At 40.7% G+C, this 27170-nt stretch overlaps 1 pseudogene; it reads right to left on the minus strand.

The window, feature by feature from the left end:
- Positions 1–16091: 16091 nt before the first annotated feature.
- On the minus strand, positions 16092–25321 carry LOC127054533 (60S ribosomal protein L7-like; annotated as a pseudogene).
- Positions 25322–27170: the final 1849 nt, after the last annotated feature.

The following is a 27170-nucleotide window of genomic DNA, read 5'->3' on the forward strand; positions in this document are numbered from 1 at the left end:
CTCTGTAGCATCCAACTTTTGGAGGTTTACAGCAAAACTCACACAGTATCTAAAACATTAGCGTTTTTAATTTCATTAGAAGGAAGGTTCCACAAGTACTTGGGACAATTTTCTATTAACATTTGAGGACATTTCAGCAACTGGAATGTGTTTAACCAGATTATGACGTTAGGTTGGGGTCTGAGAATTTCTGATCAAATTCCAGTTTCCCTAATTAATGCATTCCAGCACTTACTTAACTACATTCATAACAACAAATTATTTCTACTCTTTGCTAGTGATATGCACCCTGCCCCAAAAGTAGAGAATGGGTAAATGCATATAGGTTTGTTATTTTAAAAGGAAAATCCATGTGCTATGGGTAATGAATTGAAGGTTAAGTGACAATTTTTCATTACAACCACTCATGTTTTACAGTCTGTGAACTGAAAACTGGATTAACCTTTAATTACCCCCAGTGATCTCTCAACCCTGAGACAACATTACCACTCCTACCAGTATTATTTGCATATACCATTTAATGAGAGAAACAGCTGTTTGCATATTTGGTATTATGAATATTATGCAGACGAGCTGGATAGTCACATTGCAATAGGCAATTGTGCTAACGTCTCATTTTCTTTTATTTTTGCTCTTATTTCCTCCTCCCACCAATTCACTCTGACTTGTATTAATTAGAGAAAGAGCTTCCCTGCCAGTAGTCTTGCATATGTAATACACAACTGCTATGTGATCTGAATGGAAACGCAGCAATATTCCAATGAATTGCAAAATGCAAATATCTGGTCTGATGCTGCATACTATATTTCATACCTGTTGATATTTTTCTTGGTGGACAATTTTTTAAGAATATATGCCAATGAGATATAAGGAACATGGCTTCCTCAAAAAAGATCTCCAATATCACAATTTAATTTTCATTTATGAGGTAATAATTATTTTCCTCTCTGATAGATCTATCAATAAAAAAAATTAAAGGCCCCACTCCCATTGGCTTGACTGGGAGATAGGTGGGACCTTGTTACTCCTTTCCTGTATTCTTGGGATATAGGATCCTGAATTCCTTATAGAGGGCTGATCCATAGTCCATTGAAGTTAATGGAATCTTTTTGCTGATTTTAACGGGCTTTAGATCAGCTCCTTAGCCAGCGAAAATGTCCATTGCCTTTTCCTGAGTAAAGATTGCAGGATCTGGCCCAAGATTGTCTAGCTTGTACCCTATTTGTTTGAGACCTTCCACCAGTTACCACACATCCATCTCAGTAAGAAAAAACCAAAACTGCCAGGGGAATGAATGGCTCCAAGGCACGGTAATGGCATGTAAAACTTTCACTTATAAGTTGCTAGTTCAAATCCATTAGTAACATAAGTTGTTACCGTTTGATGGCCTACCTGAAATGTGTATGGTGATCCTAGTTCAGTTCCCAGCCTTACGGGGTCCATATCCTCCACCCAACTCTCCCTTCCCCCCCTCAATTGGGACTTCTAGCAGCAAGGAACTGAATGGGTAGTGAGACTGGGTTATTCTACCATCTTCTCAGAGTCCCTGCCAGTTCAAGACTGGGACCCATTTTATAAAGAGAGGATTGCATTTCACCTTTCACAAGAAGTAAAGCCCATGAACTCATCACTATTTCCAGCAGCAACACTTGTCATCTTTTTTGTGCCTCATTCCTTTACTTCACTTCTCTTTGGTTCTGCTTGAGCTCTGGAACCACCAAGCCCATCTTGCGGACTATTGGATGACATGATTTTCTCTAGGTCTGGCTTCTGGGTGGTTAAAGGAGAATTTGGACTCTGGCACTTGATTTCTCCCATACTCCCCGAATGGAGTTATACCAGGAATATGTTTGGTTTCTAGAGCTGGTTATTCCTTTGTTGGGAGAGAGATGAATGGTGTAGACTGATGTTCTGTCCCAGGTTGTGTTTTCTGTACATCATGCACAGATGTTCACTTTAATGTTTTGAACAGGAACTGACAAAACAGCACAAGCAGAAGCAAATCTTTCTGAGGTGTTGTACCATTTTCTGAGCTCCAGAAGGAAACAGCCCTGTGTTGAAATTCTCTAGCTACAGCTGCTTCCAACACATGGTGTGTTTCTCCATTGGTGGGAAACCCACTCCAAATACCACTAAAGCTCTTTGTATTGGAGCTGTCCATCAAAGCCACTACTTCCACACAGGTGTCAATCAAAATCACACATGATCTCCCATTCCACCTGGGAGTTGCCTGGTTTAGCAAAGGGGAGCCATGTTAACATATTACATTTGAAAGCAGCTCCTACTATTGGGACAGTTGATGAGCCAAAGTGTATGACTGGCTAAATACTTCACCAAGGAGTTAAATTCATTCCACATGTAGAAATGGCGACATTTTCAAGGGCTGTTCAGCACACGGTTAAACCAGTGACATCCCCTACTGTGGATATAGTTACGCTTAAAGGTGCTTATCTCAGTACAGCTTATTCCTAATTTAAAGATGTTTATATTAGTAAACTTACAGAAATAAATTATATTAATATAAACACCTTTATACTGATACAACTGTATCCTCTGGTGAGAATTGTACTGATTTAACTATCATTCTAAATTGATGTAGTTAAATCAGTACAAAACCTAAATATTACCTACATCTATTAATATATTTGTTCTTTTCTTCACTATATTTTTTACAAAATAATAGTGAGTGTCATTTTCACTTCTCATGTTTTTTATATACTTCTTGTGTGAGGAGATCATTGTCTTTTTATTTTTCCAATGTCATGAGTGGTCTAGTGAGATGTTGTCATGTTGTTGTACACTGCCACTTTGTGAAAGCATGTGTTTGCCTCAGAGCAGATTTTAATATGTAAGGGTGTGCTTTTCAGAAAGTCAAGTGTGTATCTGCACATCTAATTGCAGGTATGATTATTGTGAATATGTATACAAGTCATCACTTTGCATCTAACAGGCCATTTGCATGGACAAATCCTAATTTATACACCCAGTTGTGGTAACTCTGCATGCAGATTATGTTCAATTGTGCATGTAATTTAGGCAGATAACCCAGCACACGATTTTGCATATGTAATTGCTTGCTTGACTCTTTTAAAAATCATGTCCTGAGTGCCTGCAACAGGTAAAGTGGCATCAATCAGCATCTGCACTCATGATTCTGGAATTTGAGGTTTCCTTAAACGTATAAAGTCTCTGTGTTTAATGGGAATTCAAATTTGTATCATTGTAACATTTTATATTTCTGTAATTCCTTTCATATGAGGAGCTCAAACTGCTTTGCAAATATTAATAAATTAACATTCTCAAGGATGAGAAGCGGTATCTCCACTGTGCAGATGCAGAAACTATGGCATTAAGCGGTCAAGTGACTTGGCCAAGGTCAGAAGAAATTGGGGACAAAACTGAGAACAGAACTTCAATAGCCTTAGCCTACATCCTGTGCTTCAGCCATATGGTCAAACCTCCTCGAGCAAGTTCTGAATTGCCAGAATTGTTGGAAAAAATAGGTGTGGACACAATGGCAAAACTTGTTTATATGATTTCACTTATAAATGTCTTTCCTATAGCAGATGTACAACTACATTGTAAATCTTCAACGTCATATCCATAATTCATGACAATCTTGAACAGCTAGAGTCTTCATACCAGAGAAACTGGTCAGGGGAGTTTGCTTCTGAATATTGTGTGCTTCCTAAAATACTCTTCACAGCTGAAAAAGTTAAAGCCATGGAAGAAAACAGAGCAACAAAACGGTACTAGTGAAACCTGTATTATGTTACTTTTCATACATTTCTTTTTGCTTTGTGTTTAAGTCTCATCTTGGTTACACCACTGCATTTAGCTCATGCAAAACTCCCACTTCTAGCAGTGGGAATTTTGTCTGAAGGAGGAGTGCTCGATTATATGGAATTATAAAAGTGAGGCAGTTAAGCTTTCTCACTCTGTTTGAGACTCTGTTACTAATTTTGCAGCAGGGTCATTTGTGCCCACAGAAGACACAAAGTACACATGAAAACAGTTGCAGTTTGAGACAGCTGTCCTCCACAAAACCTGCATGAACAAAATTAAAGGCTTGTTTGATGGGTTTTGTGTTTTTTTTTTTAAATGGCCCCAAATTTCTCTTGCTTCTCTTTACTAACATGCAACCCTGGATTTCCCTAAGAGACTAACATAATTATGTGAGACTGCCAGGTTGTGAAGTTATTTATATATAGCCCAATCCTGCAAGTTGTCTGTCTAGATACCTTAGATACTTATAGGACCTACTGCCATATCTGAGGGGCCCAACACCCTTAAATGTACTTATACTCATAACAGCTGGGTGAGGTGGGTAAGTGCTGTCAGCTTCACTTTACAGATGGACAACGACGTTGTTACAAATGTTTGTTTGAAGAAAACAGTGAGGATAGGATCTTCCAAAGCATACTCGGTACTGGCCTAACTCTGTTCCTCCTGAAGCCAACGGCAAAACTCCCATTGACTTCAAAGTGGGGGAGCACATTTAGCTGCATGCTGGGTACTTCTGAAAATCCCATCTTTAATATTAATGTCTGAGAATTCCATCTCTCCTGGGAGGAAAAATTTCTGTTGTTAAACTGTGCTTTTCTGTGTATGCATGTATCTGACTCTCCTAGTGACGGGAACACTGCACTAAGATCTACATTCTAATACAATCCAGGCTATTCTGACAACCAGTTTTCTTCACATTATTGCCAGTCAGTTCTTTACTTGCAAAGTTTATAGTTACCAAAGCTATGGAGGTCAGTAGACATGTTTTGGGATTGATAAATTGTTTAGAAAACACACTAACCAAAAAAGATCTTCAGGATAATATCAATGTCTAACTGAGTTTAAATGCAATATAATTTGTGTTGATCTGTGCTTTTAAAGGCACTGTAATTAAATGCATCTTTGTTCTTATATTTCAAGTAAAAATAAGCACATAATATTTCAGCCATATAAATATTTGGTATTTAAAAAGAATCATACTTTAATGCAAGCACATTTTTTATACCTCACTAATAAATTAACATTTCAAAAGTACTTTAGCCTGCTGAGATGGATCATTCTACTAATATGGGTAACACCATGGACTCCAATAATTAGTGTAAATTGCCTTTGAATAATACAGAGCTGGGAACAACTTTCCGTGCTTAATGCCCCTTGCCGTACATGATGAAGTGTCCTTAATGGGGCTTGGAAAAACAAGTAATACCTATAAATCAAAGAAGAAAAGCCGGTTTTGATGCATTTGTCTGAGAGTGTGAGTTTTAAACTAAATTGCTAACACTCCTCCCTGCTGAGGGTCATGGATTAGCTAGGGTGGGAGTTTCTTATAGGATCTTTCACACTAACCAGGAGACGTAGGGGGTTTTGAATACAAGTGTTTTCTTAACCCTAATCCTTGCCTCCCTGACCAGTACAGCTCTGAATTTCTCTCTAATTAGGTGAAGAATTAGTAGGTGGATCAATGTGTTAGTGGATGAGGATGAAGTGATTAACTTACCCCCAGACTATGATAGTGAGTTCAAGGCGCTACTGAATTCATTTCGTGTCTAATAACTTTCTCCCTATTCTAGTGGCACTACAGTGTACTTGAAAGCATCTAGAATTTATATCTATATAATCTTCCAGCAGTATAGTTTATTGCCTTTTTCCCGTAGCTTTCTCTCTTATGTTTAAACAGCAGCAACGGTATATTTCCCAATGTGCCAATTTATGTTGCTGTAACTATTTCATAATCTAATCAAGATATATTGATGTTCCAATATTACTATAAATTGAAGGAAAATGGCAGTTTTCTTACCAGGTAATGAGATTAGAACATTTTTTCTTAAAAATATTTGCTGGCTGCATTTAAAGTAAATCTGCTCTAGTGTTCTTGGCTTCAAACTTGCTGCTCAGCCTGTTGTAGAGAGAGCCTGGTTTAACAGCCCCACAGTTAGATCTACCCCTGCTGATTCAGAGGGATGAAATTTGCAGCTGGCTTTGCCAATGAGGAGCATCATGGAGGGTAGAGGGGACAAAAGATTTGCCCCAGCAGAAGGCAGGTTGTATTTCCATTGTTCTTCCCTCTCGGGGGCTCTATCAAGGGAAGTGTTTATATTCACCCATAGTCTCCATAGGAGCCCCTGCCCTGCCATATGAAGCTTCTGTAGAGATGTCCATGTATCTCCTAGCTGTTCTGGTCACGTCATTCCCAGTCATCAACACCCACTTTTCTGCACTTGTGCACTGCAGGCCATTCTCGAAGAATGCTGCAGCTACTTCTCATTTTCCTGCCACTGGTATTTTGCACACTGGGTCTATTCCAGCAGATCTCAGAATCAACTTGCCCCCAGAAAGGAAAATGTTACCTACAAAATAGGTACAAAATTCCCACATTGACTCAATGTAACTCCTATTTGAATTGAATAGGACCACAGCTTGGACCAGAAGGCAGTTCATTTCCCATCCCCTTTAAAGCTGTGGCATGTCAAGAATGGTGCCAATTAATCCCAAATATACTAGCGGGCTGCAAAAACTTATCTACCGAAGAAATAAATTGAGACTTACAACTCAATTCATAAATGTCACAAGATTAAGGATTTTAACTAGTACCACTGTTACCCAGTCCCTAAAGCTATCTTCATCTAGCCACACTCACAGCCTGATCCTGCAAGCAGAGTGCTTGGTACCCTCACTAGTTCTATTAAAGACAATGAAACTGCTCTTTGCAGTAAGCACTGTGCTTGGAACAGTTTTCTGGATTAGGGTCTTAGGCCCACTCTTGCAATAAGATCCATGTGTGCAGAGCCAGGGTTGCCAACTCACATAACATTATCATGAGTCTTGTAATATTTGGTGTTTTTCCTTAAAGCTTCAACTCCTGGAACCATGTGACTATGTAACTTTCTAGCCCCCAGGATTGTGGTGAAAGCTTCAAAATGTGAACCTTAAAAGCTAAAGGCAAATAAAAAGAAACTCAAATGTATTATGCTTTAAAAATCTCATGATTAAGACAATCTCATGATTTTTGAAATGTTTTGCATTACCAAAACTGCAAATCAGGTAGCCATAAGGAGCCCCCCAATAAAGCTGTGGGGTGTCCTGTAAGTGCAGGGCTCCTCCTGTGCAGACCAGCTTGCCTGATTGGGGGTTTAGACTGTGTCCATGCATATGTGTATCCAATGACTTTAAGACATGCAATATATTTAAAGAAAAGCATTTCTCCCCACAGGGCAATTAAAGTTGAATTTATCCAGTGATTTGCTCCAATGAGTCTCAAAAGTTGGATTTGATACTTGAGAAGAACATGCATTTGCTAAGAAGTCTGATGTATGAAATGGATACCTGGGTGAGTCTTATCCAGCAAAAAATAGCTTTTGTGCCTATTGGTGAACTGAAGGTTCACAGCCCAATTCCTGTGCCTTGTGGGTTCTTGTAATGCATATTTAGGCATTTTACAGCCACCCAGCCCTGTCCCTTAAAATGAGAGTTCCGTTGTGCATCTCCAGATGTCTTTATATTTGCAGTAGGTTCCTTCCAAGGCTGACTAACATCCAGGGAATGTCAGAACAAGGACTAGTACTTGGGAATTCCTAGCTCCCAGTCCTATATTCAGTGAGACCACTCCCCTCTCATGCCTCTCTTCTTTGCCGTTTCAGTGTACGGAGGCATGTGATTAAGTGTCTAGCTAATTAAAATGGAAGCAACACATTTGGTAAGTAAAATCTTGGTTTTGACATGTTCCTGTCTCTGATTCGCCAACGGGACTGTGACACTTTTGAGTAGTGAATCTGCAGCTCCGTGGATAATGATGGGAGCTGTGAGATTCCAGTACACAGCAGACTGAGATGTGTGTAAAATGCCTATTTTAGGCAATGATTTACAAGGCTCAACACGCTTAGTAAACAGAACCTGGAGATTCGTTTTGGTGCAATATTTCACCTCTAGAGGGCAGAGCATCTAGATTTACATCCTCAGAATGAATTTTTTTCTACTGAAAGAGCACACGTATAAGTAGAGTTGTACTCCTAATATTCAGTTTACATTACATATAATGTGCAGTGTCACACAACATTAGCCAGGATTATGCTGTCTCTTGATCTTCTCAACTTTGCTTTGCAAACTACAAAAGGACCTACTTTGATATATTTTACTTGACCAATGGCTTCTATCACAGACCACAGAGCAGAAGTTTCACTGCCTGCATTCCAAAAATGAAGAATATGTATCAATGGTATTGGTTATTTCCAATTTAAAAATGAATACATCTTTATTAAAACGTTGTGGGGCAGCATGTTACAAAGATGATTGCTTTTTACATTATTATGCTGGAGGATGGACAATTATTTTGTTTTCTTTTTTTTACTCTTAGTTTTATATATTTTAAATGGACAAGGATATAAATTGTACTTAGGAGCTATTAAAGCCAATAGTACACGTTATGCTATGATATGCTGTGAAGAGAAGATAGCTTTGGTCAGTAACTCTTCAACCTAAATGAGTTTCTATTGAGAGGAACAGCTGCTTAAAGGACATATAAAGAAATTTAATTTTAAATATTGCAAGTTACTTAATATTTTGAATGTATACATGCTTTATTTTAAACCTTTTTTAAAAATTGCACAAAACTGTAAAAATAATTGGAAGCTTTGTGTTACAAATTGAAAATCAGTAATTATACCAGTGTTTTTCAGGTTCTCAACTCGTATACATATATTAGATAGCCTCATTAGTCATTTGTGGCAGTCTGAGATTTGAAAACAGAATTCCATTACGGTATTTATGGTCAAAATCTGATATAATCAAATAATAGGTTTCCCAGTAGAAATGTCTGTGCCATGTAGTAAACTTGATAATTGTAAGAATACATTTAATGCAGTAGAACTGAATACCGAACCAGAAGATTAACAATTCTGTTATATAATTACAAGTTCAAGGAGTTCAGCTTCTTATCATGTTATAGTAAGTATAGAAAGTAGAAGTGATCCTCTTTAATTTGTAATTATTTAACTGAAATATAATGTCTCCCAGTCTTATTCTTACTCTTCTGCATTGAAGACATTGGTATGCAGAATCCATGCACTAAGGAATAGTACACTATCAGAGTAGGACATGTTTGATTATTCTTTAAAACCAACTAAGAGAAGTTAATCTCATTGAACTTTTTATTCAACAAAAGAGTTAGATGTTTCCAAGTCTAATGTGACTATAACGTTCATTAAATGGACTTCTTACACCTTTAAATGGATTAACTGTACATCTTCACAGTCTAATTGTTATATATGCCATTCATAAATCACAGATCTAATTCAAAGAATTGCCAAATGCTCTGTTTATAAGTATTCAAAAGAAGATACAGCAAAAACTAAGCCTGATTTTTATTGGGGTCATTTACAAAGAGCAACCATTGATCACATAAATGTAGAAAGATATATATACTTTAACTGGTTGAGTTTTTGTTTAATGTCTGTAGCCTAACGTTCTACTTGTGAAAGTTTAGCAACTGACCACACTGGCATCTATACTCCCTCATTTATCCATAACCCAAATGATCCCTCTCCAAGATGCCCTCCCCAAAGTTGGCCTATTAATTACTTCAGAATGATAGCAGCCGTTCAGATAAGGGATGAGTTATGGTTTTCCTGAATATGGTCTGAGACCTTCTGGGATTACTTTGGTTTTGATGCTTCAACACAAGTTTATTTATCCAGAGATATATAAGGTACTATACATAAGGGGCTAGGTTTTTTGGTGGAGTAAATTGGCATCCTTTCATTGAATGTATTTAGGTGATACCAGTTTACACCAGCTAAGAATCTGGGTGATGAGCTACAGAGCAGGCCTCCCTCTTTATTATGGCAATAGAGCTTTGCACAGGGTCAAAGCATGTAATATGTAAGGAATCTGGAGTGTGGGGTCAAAGAAACAGGACCCTAAAATTGATAGGACTTTATCCCGGGGAAATAAAGTGCTGTCAATACATCAAGTTCTTACTAAAATGTGCTACAGTAATGACTATAAATATTATACAAGACATGATGGACAGCAGTATATTTAATAAGATAATTGTATCTATCCATAAAGGGTGTGCTTGATTTACTTATGATGCTGGAAGGGATGGCTTAATGATATAAGAATGACCTCTCAAATATCTTGACTTGCTATATCCAAAAGTTCAAATTCAAAAGAGGCAAAACTACTCATTCTCACTGCTGATAGGATGAACACCAAACCTGCCATTCTCTTTTGGAAGGGAGTTGAGTTCCTTTATTTATATAGTTTAATAGTAGAAACACTGGCTGTTCAGTTAGTTTAAAAAATCAACTAGTAGCTTAAAATCTTGTGCAATTGCAAGAGACGATGTAATTCATGAAGTCGTGCGTGTAAAAAAGCCAGCAATGGCTAGGCACTTAATAATTTGATGATAAAATATTTTGAATCTCAGTCGTGAGTGAACATGGTGATATTCTAAACAAAAGAGCTCTCGGTAATGTTCATTTCTGATTCCATCGGAGTTCACCGGATCAGTAGAAATGTGAGGCTTGAGAGTGACCCACAGAGTGACAATCCTGGAATCTTATCATATAGATCACTTGTCCATTGTTTCAGTGTGTTGCATTTTGAATAATTAACAGGCTGAAAATAAACTCAACATGAAAAAGATCAAGTTAATATTGAATTTATGGGAGAGAGAGTCAAGGCCCTTAACCTGCTGGGGCCCAAGTGAAGGCATTGCACTATGTGATTAGCATGCAAAATGGCAGGACCCAAAAACACTGTGCATGCAAGAAACTTAGAATTATGGGAGAGTCATCTCTTTTCAGAGAAAGATGTCCTTGTGGTTAAGGCATAGATTGGGTCTCACAAGCCTTGGGTTCCATTCTGACTTCAGCCACTAACTTTCTGCATGAACTTGGGGAAGTCACAATCTCTATGTGCCTCAATTTTGCATGGGTAAAATGGTGACAGCAATACTTCCTACCCTCCACCCTTCAGCAGTCTGGTCTACTTAAATTGGATGCTGTTTGGGTCAGGGATTGACTCTAGCTATGTGTTTATACAGTGCCTAGCACAATGGAGGTTTGATCTTGGTGCTTCCAGGCACTGCTGTACTATATCTCCAATAATAATACTAATAAACATTTTCCATAACCTCAGTTCCACAGTACTGCATTTCTGATGAATATAGCTTACAGCAATTAAAGTGAGAATTTGGGTAACTGGATCCAAAATGAGTGATGTCCCTCGAAATGAGACATTACAGAGGTATGGAGGATAGTGGCTTATCCTTCACACACACAGACCATGACAGCTACAGTTGACTGACTAAAAGGGATCATTATATTTCAGTCTCAAACTAATTATCAGAAATGAGGCTTTGTGGATTCCTGCCTTATGGGACCACTTGCCTCTCTTCCATACTCTCTTGTGTAAAGGCATTTTATTTCATACAATAAATAGCTGCATTCAGGTTTCCCAGCTCCTGTGAGAAAAATCCAGATATTTTCACGATTCCTGTAGTGATTTCAAAATAAATATTTGCCCTGCTTTCTACATGAGTGCCTGTGTCTAAAATGCCCATGGCAGGTATGTTAGGCAGTATGAAAACCAGGTGTTCACCCACAATTATTTACTTATTGGCAGTCTTGATTGCTGCAACATCCGCTGTAGCAATTTGACAGTGATTTACTCACAAGGGCCACTGCCAGCTGCTCTCTGCTTGTGGAGGCGAGGTTTCTCCAATTCCTAGGGCTAGCAATGTAAGCAGGCTCTTTGGAGATCAGGCTCTGAGTTTTTCCTGTGAATGGGCCAATTGAGGGGATCGTTCATCAAATGCCGTGTCTAAACCTATTCCAGTGACTTCGCCTGTGGTGTTTCTGTAACATGTTTCTCCCAGGGTTTTAAAGAAGATGTAACTTCAAAAGCTTGTCAGGGTTTCCTTACAATCACACTGCAAGGGCTTGTCTATACAGACTTTAAATAGATTGGTTTAGAAACCAGCCTAGCTAATGTGATACACCCCCTAGTATGGAAGCAGTTATGTCAGTACAAAGGCATTTTTATGTATATGTATAGTGGTATCATTTTTTGCCCCTTCATACTGATATATACCTGTGTCCATGCTATGAGTTCTCTCACTTTAACTGTATCAGTATAAAATTACACCCCCAAACGAAAATGTTAAATCAGTACAAAAAGCTGTGTGTAGACCTGGCCTTAAAGAGCAGTTCCCAATGCTTAGACAAAGGCCGCTCTAGCTATAGGCAAACCAGGCAGCTGCCTAGGGCAGCAGATTTCTGGGAAAAGCATTGTCCACATGGCATCGCAGACCAGTCTATGGGAGTGTGAACTGCAGAGAGCTCTAACGTGTAGTGCACTAAGGTTGTGAGTTCAATTCTTGAGGGGGCCATTTAGGGATCTGGGGCAAAAATCTGTCTGGGGAGTGGTCCTGCTTTGAGCAAGGGGTTGGACTAGATGACCTCCTGAGGTCCCTTCCAACTCTGATATTCTATGAACTTCCCTTTGTAGATCCTGCAACAAGGTTTACATGGGGAAGTTTGAACCCTCTGCCATTCATAGCCCTGTAGGCCAGTCTGTGGTGCAACACAGAGGAGGAGGGGGTGGCAAACTGAAGTTTTGCCTCAGGCGGCAGACTGTCTTGAGAGGGTCTTTGTGTTTAGAAGTTCTATATCACTACTACATCCCAGAGTAAATGGCTGCATAGAATCAAAGCTCCTCTCATACCTGAACTCAGAATTCCACTGAACACCTGTATAGTCCTTTAGATATACCCTGTATGGTATGGGACTTTAGTTAGTACAATGGATTTGATTTAGAATGCATGGGTCCGGTATAAGAGAGGAGACAGGGCTACACAAGGAACTAATTTAATAAATGCTCCTGTTTTGTCATGCTACTTGTTTTGCTTCATGCTGCTACTTTTTTGGGTTGCATATCCTTTAGGAGAGGTGGTTTTCTGCTTGGTTACAAAAGGGAAAGCAACAAAATATATCAGGGAGGTGAAACCACTTGGGAAGAAGTCTAAGACTAGACTGAGACCCAATTGTGTAACTCTTACTCAAGCGTTGAGTACTAATTTACAAACTGACTAGCTCCACCCAAGTGAATAGGACTTCTCACGTGAGTAAGGTGTCACAGCTGGGAGCTGGTGGTGAGGGCTGGAAAAGCTTCACAACCCTGCCTCTGCCATCCTGGGACTGCAAGTGTGCTTTTCTGGTTCTGGGTAAAGTGGAGTGCAGCTCCTTGTAAATCACCCACGCTGGTCCCAGGACAGCTCCTACTTCAGCCAGCAAGGGGAGACGTTCCCATGTACAGGGCTATAAGATCAAACAGCAAAGGGTGGAATGAAGCAATGCTAGAGTTGTTCAACCTTTTTCCTTCAAAAGTTTTTATAATGAAAAATGGCATTGCCACAGGAAATGTCCAATTTGGATGACACTTTTCATGGTTTTTTGGCGGGGGGGGGAAGAAACCCTGAAAATTGTTCAATTTTTGGATAAAAAATGTCAGTGTTCAGACTTTTTTTTTGACAAAAGCCTAAAAATTTTTGAAGAAAAACTTTTTTTCATTTCTCAGATGTACTAAAACATTTCCCAACAAGCTCTACAATTTCACTTCCCTTGGACAGATTCCCTCCCTCAACATCCATTTCCCTATAACAGACTTTTTCCTGTTGCAAGCTGCCCAGATACCTTCCAGTCCCCATAAGCTCTGGGTTTCTCTAGAAGGAAGTTCTTTAACTTTTCTAGAAGGAAAGAATCCAGTTAGCTGGTGGAAAATGTTTAGAGGGTTTTTCTTGCTGTGGAATCTTCCTCCATCTACCAATGTTCATGGATGCTCTCAAACACAGGCAAAATTAGAGTGGGTCCAAGATTGGATATGAATGTTCATAGGTTTCTAACTGCAAAGCTGTAACTGTTGCTGCAGCAAAGTAAGAGAACCTTCCATATGCCCCGTACTACAAAATAATGCCTTATGAATGTTGATCCCAGCTGACTTCCATGCCTGTATCTCGATAATCAGAGTCTGATGACAGTTGCACAAACTGTCAGCTGTTGAAATAACATGAGTACTGCATTTGTAATTGATCTCAACAGAGATGTCAATTCAATTAATGTTACATTAAACTACCCACAAGACTATATGAAGACAGAGCTGATGCTCAGAGTCAAGTCTAAGCTTGTTGTTTGCTACCTGACAAGCCTGGAAAAAGATTAGTACTAAATATAAGGTAACTTAATTAACTCCTCCTTTCCCACAAGGCACACTCAAGTGGTGTTTTGGATGCCTGGAGGCCTTCTAGCAAACACAATGAATATTTCCCACTGCATCATCACTACATGCTAAGGCAATGTTTCGGATGTAGCCAGATACTGAATGCCTTTATCTTTGGATGCACAGTTTTAGACACCCCAAATCACTGGCAACTTTTGGTATCTTTTACTCTTAACATGAATCATGTAAATATTTGTTAACACCATCAATTTCACCTGAAAGCTTGACTCTCCCAGTAAAGCAGCCAAGAAAGTGAGTTAACAAAGTAATGTTGTATTGAGAACTGTTTTTAAAAAAGTTGCTTAAAAGAAAGGTAGTGTTAAAAAAGCACAACATCCTGGCATAGCTTATGGAGTTAAGGACACTTTTCACCATGTGTGAGCTATGAAACAGATATAAAGTGAAGAGTCTATTTTGCATGTGGTGTTTGTGGTGGGCCCATGCTGGAAAGTTGTTTCATTTGCAACACTGATCGTAAATGCAACCTAGTGCAAGTATTACTGTAAGTATAAATGTTCATTCTTCTTTAATGTTGGCTTGACAATCAGAACAATTGAACAACAAATTCCCTTAGGCTCCCCCTTTGAAAATACCAGCCCAAGTGTCTTGATTGAGTGCCTTTCTTCACAGTATTGCCAAGTCCCCTGATTTCAGGGATTTTCTTAAAGCCACAGCTCCTAGAATCACGTTATGAGGTGAAATTCTCAGCTTTAATTTAAACAAAAAAAAGTTTCCAACATTCATGGCTGTGGAGAAAAGCTTGAAAATATGAACCTAATGGTTTAGAAACCAGGAAGCAAATAAAAAACTCTACATTTTTCTTTTTGATCTCATGGTTTTAAAACTAATTTTATGACTTTGGGGGGGTGTGGAAAGGCTGTCTTGATTTTTGAATGCTGGGGCTTGGCAGTGCTGTGAGTATTAAAGTGATATTAAGGAGACATGGCCTAAAAACTGGGAGTTGTTACCTGAATGTCTGCATTTGAATGCGTGCCGTGTAGTTGTAGCTGTGTCGGTCTCAGGATATCAGAGAGACAAGGTGGGTGAGAATATTTTTTTATTGGACCAGCTTCAGTTGGTGAGAGAGAGAAGCTTTAGAGCTTTACACACAGATCTTCTTCAGGTCTGTGTGGCTCAAAAGCTTGCTCCAGTAACAGATATTACCTCACTCACCTTCTCTCTCTGGATTTTAACGGTTTAGCTCAAATGGAATCTGCATGCAAACACTTTGTTTTTGTTCTGCACACGTTTCCATAAAACAAAGCCCTGGCCTATCTCTAACATAAAGGCTGATTCGACATAGGTTTTCCCATTTTTTACACTTCACCAAACTAGCTCCTTTCTAGTTTGTGTCATACACAATGCAGCTTTTCAATAAGAGTCACTAACAGCAGTAGGTTTAAATATGCCAGGGGTGGTAGTAATAATGAACATTTCACAGTTTATCTATCTCTAGAACCTTAAAATTACACCTCTCCTTCAAGAAGGGAGATCCTTCTCTTCATTCAGTGGAATTCACCAGGCAGGGTAAGAAAGAACCTGCATGTAGGTGGATCCAGAACTGCCACAATACTTTGTGGTGTAAAAAGTGCTTCTCTCACCCTGTGGAATTTTAGCACAAAGCAGCATAGATTCCTTTTATGCCTTGAATATCGATTCAGCATGTTTTGAAGAGGAATACGGTGCATTTTGACTAGGAAGATTATGATGTAAGGAATAATTAATTTAGTTAATTTTTGTATGGTCCTTTGAGAAGATAAAATGCTATGTAAGTGGTTAGCAGTAATATTAAGAACTCCCAACTGTTTTTTTGCACAGAAATTTTTTTATTAACAGACTAGAGTAGGAAAGTCCACTGCTGGGCACCATTAGTTCATTCTCCTTATGAGCCTGTTAATCTGATCTTCCCTGTTGCCAGCATCCCCACCTTCCACAAAGTGGATAGTTTTCTTTTTCATTCCACCTCGAGGAGAAGATAACTTGAAGGGCCATAGAAAGTTGTTCACTACTTTGAAGTTCTTGCCAACAGTATAGATCTCATGGACCACATCTTTCATGCAGATGATGCCATATTTCTCAAGAGACCGCTGAATCAGAGAATTGTCAGTCAGAGCAATGCACTGCCTCTTGATCTTGCCGTAACCATGCTTGTAGATCAGTTCATGCACAGATTTCAGATTGGAGTAACCTCAGGCAATGTAGGGTTCAACAATCTGCAGCATGTTAATTGAAGCCTTGTTGAGTTTTACAAATGTGCCATTGAAAATCTGACGCAGGCGAAGGAGCTGCAATACCTTACGGACCTTTGGGCTAACTCCATTGATACCTCCGATCCTGATCACAAAGGCCAGTTTTGGTTCAGCAGGTACATAGTAATTGCCAGCTTTGCTTGCCATTTGGGCCATATGAATCTCACGTCTATACATTTGCCTGTACTCCTTGTGATAGGCCTGAGCTCTTGCATAGATGAGTTTTCTTTGCACTTTACAAAGCTTCTTTTGAATCACTAGCCTCTTCAGACACTTGGCCTTTATATCAGCAAAAGCCTTTCACTTTTTTGAAAGGCTTTCTGGAACAGATGGCACCTTCTTTCCTCCAAGAGACTCTCCATCAAGCCCTGCACACGCCAGGCGAGGAGAACCAACCCCCCTGCCGCCCTGGCCACAAAACACATTAATACTGTTTTGCTTTTTGTTTTATTTTTGAGTGTGTGGCTGTAAAGATTTCAATGACTAATGGAATGCTTTAAAGTTGCTTAAGGCCTGGCTTCAAAGTTGCGTATTTTGGGTTTCCCTCAGCCTGTAACTACTAACCTGAAGAGGCTTCTTGATCTTCCTGGGCCATATCTAATTTCGATGACAGTTAAGTATCTAACCTGCTTAGGTGCTTTTGTAAATCACACTAGGCACTTTGCTGCATCTTTACAGCCTAAATACCTTTGAAAATCTGCCCTTAAGCTCCTGCACAACCTGGAAAACAGAAGCAGCAGTGGCTGGGCCAGGGCAGCCATGCCCCACCCACACCAGCTGAGAGCTCACCAATGGAATTGAGTGGGGTGTCCCTGTGCACTGCCCAAGCAGCAGGAAGCAACTGGGGATCTACAATGTCTAGCTGTAGTCCCAGAGGCAGAACTCGGGTCATATTTTCAATCTTTTCAAAACCACAAGGGCTAAAAACTTATTTTTTGCAATTGAAAGCTGAGATCTGTATGTAATCACAGTCAGGCAGCTGCAACTGGCTCCAGGCAGCTGCCAGTCTCCAAAACATCCAAGCACAGCTGAGACACAGTGGAGAATTATGTTCATGGTTCCTGTTCTGAGGACTTAAAATCTAAGTCAGAGGGCTAGTGTATGGAGCAGAATTAGACCTGTAATTACTTTGAGTTACAAAAGGATGAAATTAATTCTCTTTTTCTAACTCTGTGTAACACGTTGATCTATTAATAATTATTATTAGTAGTATTATGATAGCATCTATGGATGCTATGGAATGCACTCAGAATGAATATCCATATAGCTGCAACCTTCGCTTTTGATAAAAAGATTGCAAAAGAGAGTCTGGTTTGCAGCATACTCTGAAGAAATGCTTCCAGTTACTGAAGCACAATGCATGGCTTATCTCCACCACAACATGAACCCTTCTCCTGAGATATGGGTTAACCTCAGATTGGCCAAGAGTGCATTGCAATTAATAGCAAGGCAATATGCTCTACCATACTGGCTCAATCTGTGTGAGAAGATACAAACATCCTTTGAGAATGGAGGGTTAAGAGGTATGTAAGATGGAACCAAGACAGCCACTGGTTCTTCAGCTGAGAAGACTGCTCCGCTCAAATCTCTTAATGGAGACATCATCACTGACAGAGGCAAACAGATGCAGTGCTGGGTGGAACACTATCACGAACTCTAGCCACATGAAATCACTGGTTCTGAAGCAGTGTGATCTCAGCCCTCCAGGCTATTCAAGAGCTCGATATAGAACCTGGTGTTAAGGAAGTGATTGTAAAGGCAATCACTTCCTTAACACCAGGAAAGGGCACAGGAAAAGATGGAATTCCAAATGAATTACTAAAATCAGGAAGACAGAGTTGGGCTTAAACATCTGCACAATATCTCTCTTGCCTGCTGGAGGGAAGGAGGGGATACCACAAGACATGAAGGATGCCAACGTCATAATGTTGCATACAAACAACGAAGATCTGAATGACTGCAACATCCACAAAAGAATCTCTTTGGCAAGATATTCACACAAAAGACTTGCACATTCTTGCTGAACATGTATAACCAGAGTGTCAGTGGAGCTTCTGGGTTGGTAGATCAAGTATTGATATGGTCTTTGCATAAGACAACTGCAAGAGAAGTGTCAGAAACAAGGAACCCTTCTCTACATAGCCTTCATAGATCTTAGAAAAGCTTTTGATGTGGCCAGGTGAAAGGGCCTTTTTCAATTTCGAGAAAGAATTGGTTGCCCCCCAATCCTCCCCAGTCTAATTCAATACTTCTTCTGTGATGGCTACAGTCCAATAAGAAATCCACTGTGGTGTCAAATAGGGATGTGTTTTGACACCAACACTCTCTGGTATATATTTCCCTCTGCTGCTCCGTCATGCTTTCTTATCTAGCACCCAGGGTGTAATCGCCATAGGAGATAAGATGGAAACTCTTCAACATTGCATGTCTAAGAGCAAAAAGCAAAGTCAAACACTGGCTGATAAGAAAACATCACCTATGATGCCGTGTACATCACATATAACAAAGAAGAGTTCCAGCAACTTTGCAATAGCTTTGCTCTAGTTTGTGATGAATTTGCACTAACCACCAGTCTAAAGAAGACAATGATTATGGCACAAGGTGAGTTGAATGGCCCAGAAGTTTTAACACCTGGGACAATGCTAGAAGTAGTGCACAAGTTTTGCTAGCTAGGGTCAACTGTACTGGATATCTCTGGATGACTAACTTAATTCTCGCATCAGAAAGGCAGCCACCACATTCGGCCCACTGGCCAAACATGTGTGGGATAACAGGAAACATCCATTAAACACCAAAATATAGGTCTACTAGATGTTTCATTTTGAGAATGCTACTGTATGATGGTGAGTCCTGGACCACCTACAGTAGGTATGAGAGAAGACTAAACACCTTTCAGACCCTGTCTTCTAAATGTCAAAGTTCCTGACACTGGGTAATTTTGAACTCTCAAGTATTTCAATCTAATCATCGTTCTCAAAACAGCTGTCACAGTTGGCTTGGTCATGTACACTGGATGCATGATAGATGCATTCCAAAGGATCTCCAGTATGGGGAACTTGTGGATGCTCCCAGGCCAAGATTAAAGGAGATTTGCAAGAGGGACTTGAAAACTTTCAATGTGGACACTGCAAGCTGGGAAGATGCAGCTAGCAACAGGCTACCCTAGAGGGCTGTGCTGCACCAGGGAGTCAAGGTGGCTGAGGGAGAGGAAAGCAAAGAGAATGAAGGTGGAAAGCAATGCAGGCCTCAAGTACTAATAGCACACCAGCTTCATTTTCTGGTCCTGCTCTTTACTCCTGCATTCCCTTTGGCAAGGATTGTGTCACTCACGGATGGGACTTTTTAGCCACTTGTGATGCTGCAGCACAGCACACAGGAACGGAACCATTTTGGTGCATACACATTGTCTTTTGAAACCAACAGCTGCCATCCCCAGTAGCATCTAGAAGCCACAGCTGAGATTAGGGCCTGTTTATACTAGATGCTGTGATATGGTCCCTGCCCTTAAGAGTTCACAATCTAAATAGACTGAGAGAAAGGAAGTATTATCCCCAGGTTAAACCTGAGGCACAGAGAGGCTAGATGACTTGCCCAAGGTCTGCAGCAGAGCCAAGAATTTAACCCCAGCCCCCTGTGTCCTTAGTGCAATGCTGTAATAAAAAGATCCTCCTCCTCTCTGTCAGCCTCTACTTGCAAGGGTATGCCTGTCTTGCAGTTGGTAGCATGCCTCCCTGCCTGGGTAGACAGCACTAGGCATTCTCAAGCGAACACACTAAAAATAGCAATGTCGCTGTCGCAGCATGAGCAGTGGGTTGGGCTGGCCTCCAGAGCTTGGACCCTGGGGAATGAGTGAGTCCGGACTCAGGTTGCTTGCCTCGACTTCTGCTGCACTGTCCACGCTGCTGTTTTTATCATGCTAGGAGGCTCGCTCCCAGCTGCAGTGTGGACATACCCTGAGGCCTGTTCGTTCACAGCTGGCTTAACCAAAAGCTTACTCAGTATCTAGATGTTGCCTGTTCAATCAGTGTTCTCTTTCCTGTGTTTAGAAGCGCTACATAGAGGGATACACATCAGCACCGTCTGATTTACTTTAAGTGCAGTCCTTGTTAAATGGTATGTCAGAATGGCACATGGAGATTATGCAACACTGTCATTTGCAATCAGGAAATTAGTACTTCTGGTGGATCACAATTTGATTGATAGTGCCCTTAACAGAGTCAGGAATCCTAATTGTGATTGAACTAGACTCCAGATCATGACTGACAAGGGAAGGATGCTCACTGAGAAGCTGTGGGGGGTGGAGAGGTTCTCAAAGAAGGATCTTCTTCTTGAGCCTTTTCTCCATGCCCGTTAGAGCTCGGAGTTATGCTGTTTGGGACCCCTCATTTGAGGAAAGCCTCTGGATTGCAAGTCCAACCGCCACCTCCTCATGGTGAGAGTCGGTAACTGGCTTGGATAGCCAGGCGGAATGTGGAGGACAGACCCACATCCCTTTTGGGGTGTGGGTGAGGCTGGGCAACCCCTTATATTATGCCCCCCTGGTAAGGGTAGCCTCCCCCAGGTATGGGTTAGTCTCCCCCTGGTAAGGGTAGCCTCCCCCAGGTACGGGTAAGAATCCCCCTGGTAAGGGTTAGTTTCCCCCTGGTAAGGGTATATCTATTAGCCATGGAAAAAAGGAATTTTAATTCATATACCGGAGTGGCGCTGGACCGGGTTAAAAACGCCCCCGCTGCCGACTTTGATGCCCCAGTCGGCAGTGTTAAATATATTAGGGGAATAAAAAGAGTCGCTGGACCTATGGATAAAACCGGAAGGACGAAAATGATGTCTTAAATGTATGAGACTGAGAGCCTGGTCCCTCCAGTTGTTCCAAGAATGATGGCGGAGGTAGAGGATTGCAGTGGTAAAGACCAAGGTGAGGAGATTTTATCGATTTTACCAATGGTTTTTACTGGAAGTGCTTTTAATAATTTTTTTATGGACGAGGATGAGCCAAATTTTAAGTATTTGAATGAATTTGAGGACCCATATATTAGAGATTCGGCCTTTTTAAATTGCGAGTTACAAAATGATTTTAATTATGTTAGGTCGAGTAGGGATGATCAATCACTGAATGCAACAGCGCAGCAGTCACTGGATTGTGGTCTGCTCTGGCATTGCTCCCCTGGGGATAAACAGCCTTTACTGCGATGCTGGAGTAAGACTGGGATGAGAAGTTGATGCTGAAGTGGTTTAAAGAGAAATTTTATCTCTCTCCTGTGTTTTGGTCCATTAAGGTAACCCTAGATTCTGCAAGTGACGCTATGGGTCAATGCAAACAAATTGCAGTTCATTTCCAAAACAGGAAGACACAGGAAGCTGCCTAGTGCTGTAGGCCTGGGCTTTGGCTTCTAAGTCCAGGAAATTTGTGTGCAGCTTGGGGGTTTACAGCTGTCACCAGGGGGAAGAGGGGAATTCTCATTAAAAAGTGGGTTTGTGTGTATTTCTTTCTCTTGCAGACAAAGCTCTTAATTTCAGCCAGCAGGAGGTGTTGTGCAGCCAAAATACCTTTTGTGCCCAAAAAGGCAAGTAAAAAAGAAAAAACAATTGTTACATATTTTCAATTCTTGATAAGTTTGAATGACTAGAGGATGACATTTTACCTGTCAATAAAAATCTAGGGCGAGAAGAGCAAAGACCATTTGAAGAGGGGCAGTTGTGGGAAAACAAGGTTTTTACTTCTGATGCTGCAGGATAAAACTAAGCCTGAGCTTCCTAACGACTAGACCACCTAACGTTAGCATCTCTCCTACAGCAAAGGAAGTGCCTGGGTTTATGATGAGTGACAATAACAAGCTGATAGGTGCTCTGTTTTTCAAAGGGAAAATCTAATTTGTAAACCGTCAACATCTTAACAAACTATAAACAGCTGTCTTGACTTCTAGCAGATTTACTGATGCTTGAGTGGCTAAAAATCACAATGTTTTTCCAAAACCTACTTCATTAATTTGTGGCCTAGTATTCATTAGGACAACAAGCCTCAGGGGGCTACTTACAGCTCAGCTTCCCCCATAATGACGTGAGGCCAGGTTCTGCTGATTTCTAGTATGGGTGCAGTGCTTGTGAAGCTCACTCAGACAGGGATTTTTCCCCCATATTGAGGAGGATGGGGGCTATATTAGGGTCTAAGGAAAAAATAAAACCTGGCATTTTAAAAAAAGCAAATCTTTTTTATTGATTTTTCCAAAATAACTGATCACTTATTACTCACACTTCTAGGAGCTACTGTCATTAATTAGATTCTTCATTGATGCATCTATCATGGCCACTTGGGAAATCAAGGAAAACAAGACAATACTTGTCCTAACCAAGAGAGAATTTCTGGAATAGTTGAAATCATCCCCATAAGTGGTAGTAATAACTACGTACTGTACAGTAAGTACAAACTGGTCTGTGGAGTGGCAAAAAATAATGAAGTAATTAAGTGAATTATTAGTGACACCTGTGACACTGATTAGCGCAAGCACATGTGATTATTGAGTGCAACAATACAGGGATTTTGAAGCTACCCAACTTACAGTGACTATGTCAGTAGCACTGGGAAAGAAGTTCGTCCCCCTATAAGCTTCCCCTATAAAGGTGATCTAGTAAATCATACATTTAGGGGTGTGTGTGAGAGAGAGGAGAAAGAGAGTGAGTGTGTGGAGGGTGCAAGATGAAGCCTGGGGTAGTTTGTTATTCTAGCCTGCCTTGTGTAAACAGAAGTTTTCTAAATTAGATTCCCTCTTTCCAATCCATTAGGGTTAATGCAGTTTTAATTAGCACTAGATTTGCAGCCTGAGAGATGCCACTTGATGTGCCTTTTAGAGATTCCAAACCACAGTACTGCATGAAATTAAAGACAAAGGTGCAAATTAAATCTTTCCCATAACACTTTTTGTTTGCATGTAGATGTTTTTTTTCCTGCTTTTAATTTGAATAATGATGATTTGAAGAGGAAGATCTGTTTCTTTATTGAAGAGATGCGTAGTTCTACACAATCTGGTTGGAAATCTTTCTGCTTCTCCTCTGTAGGTTCAAGCTTTATCTTTAGATACAGTAAGCCAGATGCACTGCCCCATCTTGCTACGATGGGGACTAATCCTGTCCTTACTAGATGAGGAGCTGGCCAAATCAGCCATGTGCCATGACTCCATTTACAAGCTATGCAGTAATTATCAACTTAGCAGTTGAGGGCAGGACCAAGGCCTACTAGTCTCATCCTGCAATCCTCCTGAATGCAAAACACCCACTCACTGGGAATTTTGCACTTGCAACAACTGAATATAATGTAATCTAGAGAGGTTACATTATATTGTTGCTATATTGCACCCATCATGATGATATCTGAGCTCCTACAAGGATCATGACTGCATAAGTGATTTAGCTTTACCTGACAGAAGGCTAGTTTGCATGTTTATTGAATCTCTTTTTGCTATGGAAATGAAACACTGAGCCAAATTCTGTTTCTTTTGGGCCACTGTACTCAATGGAAATTATGGGCATGCACAAGGATTGCAGGAGTGGCTCTATTTAAAATTAAAATGCAATGTTACTTTTAAATACAAAAATCTCAGCAGAATATTTTATCTCAAAACTGCCATCTAATTTTGTTTGGAAAAGAAACCATTCTGTTCCTTGACAAAAAGAAAAGTAAATGATTCTGTGGTTGTGATACATATCCAGAAAAAACAATGCCCAGGTATGACAAGGCAGGCTAAATGTTGAACTTTAACCTTAAATTTAAATATCAAAGTTACAGCCGAACTTCGTTATTTTCCCTTCAGTATTTCCCTTCAGTACACGGGCAGCATAGGTGGCTAACGTAGTTGATGCTACAGTACATAGGGCCTATTCTATCAATCCACATGCATAACTTCTATTCACATCAAGAAGAGTTACACATTCATATTGAAAGGAGAATATTTCCCCTTATTATGGACGCAATATTTTGGCACAACAGCATTACATGTGAGTGCAGTTCAATGACTGTATTCTTCACTTTGGCCAGATTGCCTTTCAGCCTTAACATTGACGAGACTTGACTTCATTATAAATTATTGACGGAATGCTGCAACTGGTGGTACACGGAGCCCCATTCCTTTCAGAGAGGCTCTGAACAAGTGCAGGGGTCTGTCTCTGTGGATCCAGCCAGCTGTGGGATCAGGACATACATTTGAGATTTATGGAGGTGTAGGACCATTCTGGCTGATGGCAGCTGTTTCAGAAAGGTTAATGTTATCCAAAATATATTCAGACACCTTAGTAGGTGTATTTATTTGAATGAGTCTTACTGTTTTCCTGTTGGACTATACAGATTTCAGGAGGCACAGTGGGCTAATAGGTTGAGAAGTATCTTAGGATGCAATGTAGATTGAACTGGACAGGAGTTGGGGGAGACAGACTCAAATCGATAGGCATTTCCAGGCCAGACCTCAAGCCTTTCTACAGCTCCTCTCCAGCCCTATTCCCAGGATGGAATCAGGCTCCAGTCCCTGCATTCCCCCTTATGGAAAATTATGACCACTTGATTGTATAATCGTTGACGCAGTGGCCCTCCACTGAAGTCCATATCCCCACACTCAGTTCTCCGGTGGCCTATATGGAGTTAGTGGAGCCTAGCTGCAAGGCATGCAGGAGAGAAAGCTCCCTCCTATTTAGCAATCAGTTACCCACTGTGCCATGGTCATTCTCATCCGCTGGGGCGTTTCCACTGTTCCAATGTTATCTGGGGTAATCTTCACTCCAATTGCCCAATCCTTTATTCTTTGCATACCCACAGCTCCCAGTGACTTCATATGGGAGGTTTTGGATGCCCAGGGACTGAAGGTTTGGGCCCTTAAAAGGTTGATTTGCATGCACAGTAATAGCCAGATTTTTGAGCCTCGTTATAGATTTACTGCTTAATAAAATCTGTAATTGATGTGCAAAGAGATCATATGATTGGTTACTATTGTATTTCCATCCCACTTCTCTGCTCTCAATAAAGGTCTTTTAGTGAAAACGAGAGAAATTGATATAAATCTTCACCAACATTTCTGCAAAGGGCTTCATTCTGTGATGCTGCATCTTCCTCAGGTCCCATTGCTTGCAGGATTAGGCTCTTGTATATGTATGCACTGGGGAGAACCACTGCTCGACAGGTCTGATTCTCTTCTCGCACCAGTTTTACATTGGTGCGGCCCCAGCGCTGTAGGGGAATTGCTCCAGAATTTCATCAATGTGGGAGTCAAATCAGACCTTTTGGTGGTGTCCGTTTTGAAGCAGTGTTCTCCACTGAGAGCTGCTTACAGACTGATGGCACAATAGGATAGAACCCTTGATAAGAACCCAGCCTCATGGGACATCAGTGAGAAAGGAGAGCACAAAACACCTGGGAAGGCAGCTCCTCCAAAGTCTGTGGGAGTTGAGGACACTCAGAATCAGGCCCCTAGCATTTATCAAGGCAAAGCTCTCTTGGCTTTTTAATGAGATTTTTGTCCAAGTAAAGACTGCATGGCCCTTTATGTACATTTTATGAACAGCCCCTTTCTCCATTGCTATTGGATTTAATTAACTTTTGGAAAGGTTGTTTGGAAAACAAATTATGGTTCCCCGCCCCCATGCTTCCATTCCCACAGCTATTGCAGACATATAGACTCCTCATCAGAGAGTTTCCCATTACCAATGTATCAAACACTGTGGCTGTAAAACCGTTAAGTGCTACTTAGTCCAGAGGGGATGAATTATAGGAGAAATTCTGTAGCAATTCTCAGTTCAGGTGGCAATGGATGCATCCATAGAAATGCATGTTTCCGAGCTCCAACAAACAACTTATTAATAAATGGATGAATCCTCCCATATTTGGCATGGAGGGCCCTAGATGCAGCAGAACCAGTGCATATCCACCGCATGGGTAGAGCAGGATGCATGCAGATCCTGTCATTGAGACTCCCTGTGTGGAGCCACAAGGGCGGGGATTTGGAATCTGGTTTGATCCATGACTACGTAGGTCCCAGTGGCATTCTGTGTCTGCCCCACCACAGCAGGCCGTTGCTGCAATGCTGAGGCAGTAGTGGCAGCTTCCCAGCTTGTGGGAAGGATTCTTTCCACCCTAGGCCCCTGCAGCCCTCCGCCTGGCCCTACTCTGGGGACAGGATTTGTGCCATAGTAAGAGTTAGGAAGCCAGCCTCTAGCGAGCTTCTTTGTGACTGCAAAAACAACAAGGAGTCTGGTGGCACCTTAAAGACTAACAGATGTATTTGGGCATAAGCTTTCGTGGCTAAAAAACCCCTCACTTTGAGATTTACCCACACAATCTTATGCCCAAATAAATCTGTTAGGCTTTAAGGTGCCACTGGACTCCTTGTCGTTTTTGTGGATACAGACTAACACGGCTACCCCCTGATCTGTGACTGAACGATTGCACTTTTCTTCAAGGCCACTAGATGGTGTTTGACAACCACTTCTGTTCCCTGCACTAGAAAAGCTTGCCAGGCCAAACTAATCCTAAGGATTTCTCTCTGTGTCTAGTGAAACTCTTCCAAGAACTTTATTACATTTTATAACATCATTACAACTATAATATGCAGGTGAACGCAACTCACTCTTTACTCACAAACTAACGTAAAACTCCAAATGTTA

Source organism: Gopherus flavomarginatus, chromosome 6 (genome assembly GCF_025201925.1).
Source record: "Gopherus flavomarginatus isolate rGopFla2 chromosome 6, rGopFla2.mat.asm, whole genome shotgun sequence".
In the NCBI taxonomy this organism is placed as follows: domain Eukaryota; kingdom Metazoa; phylum Chordata; order Testudines; family Testudinidae; genus Gopherus; species Gopherus flavomarginatus.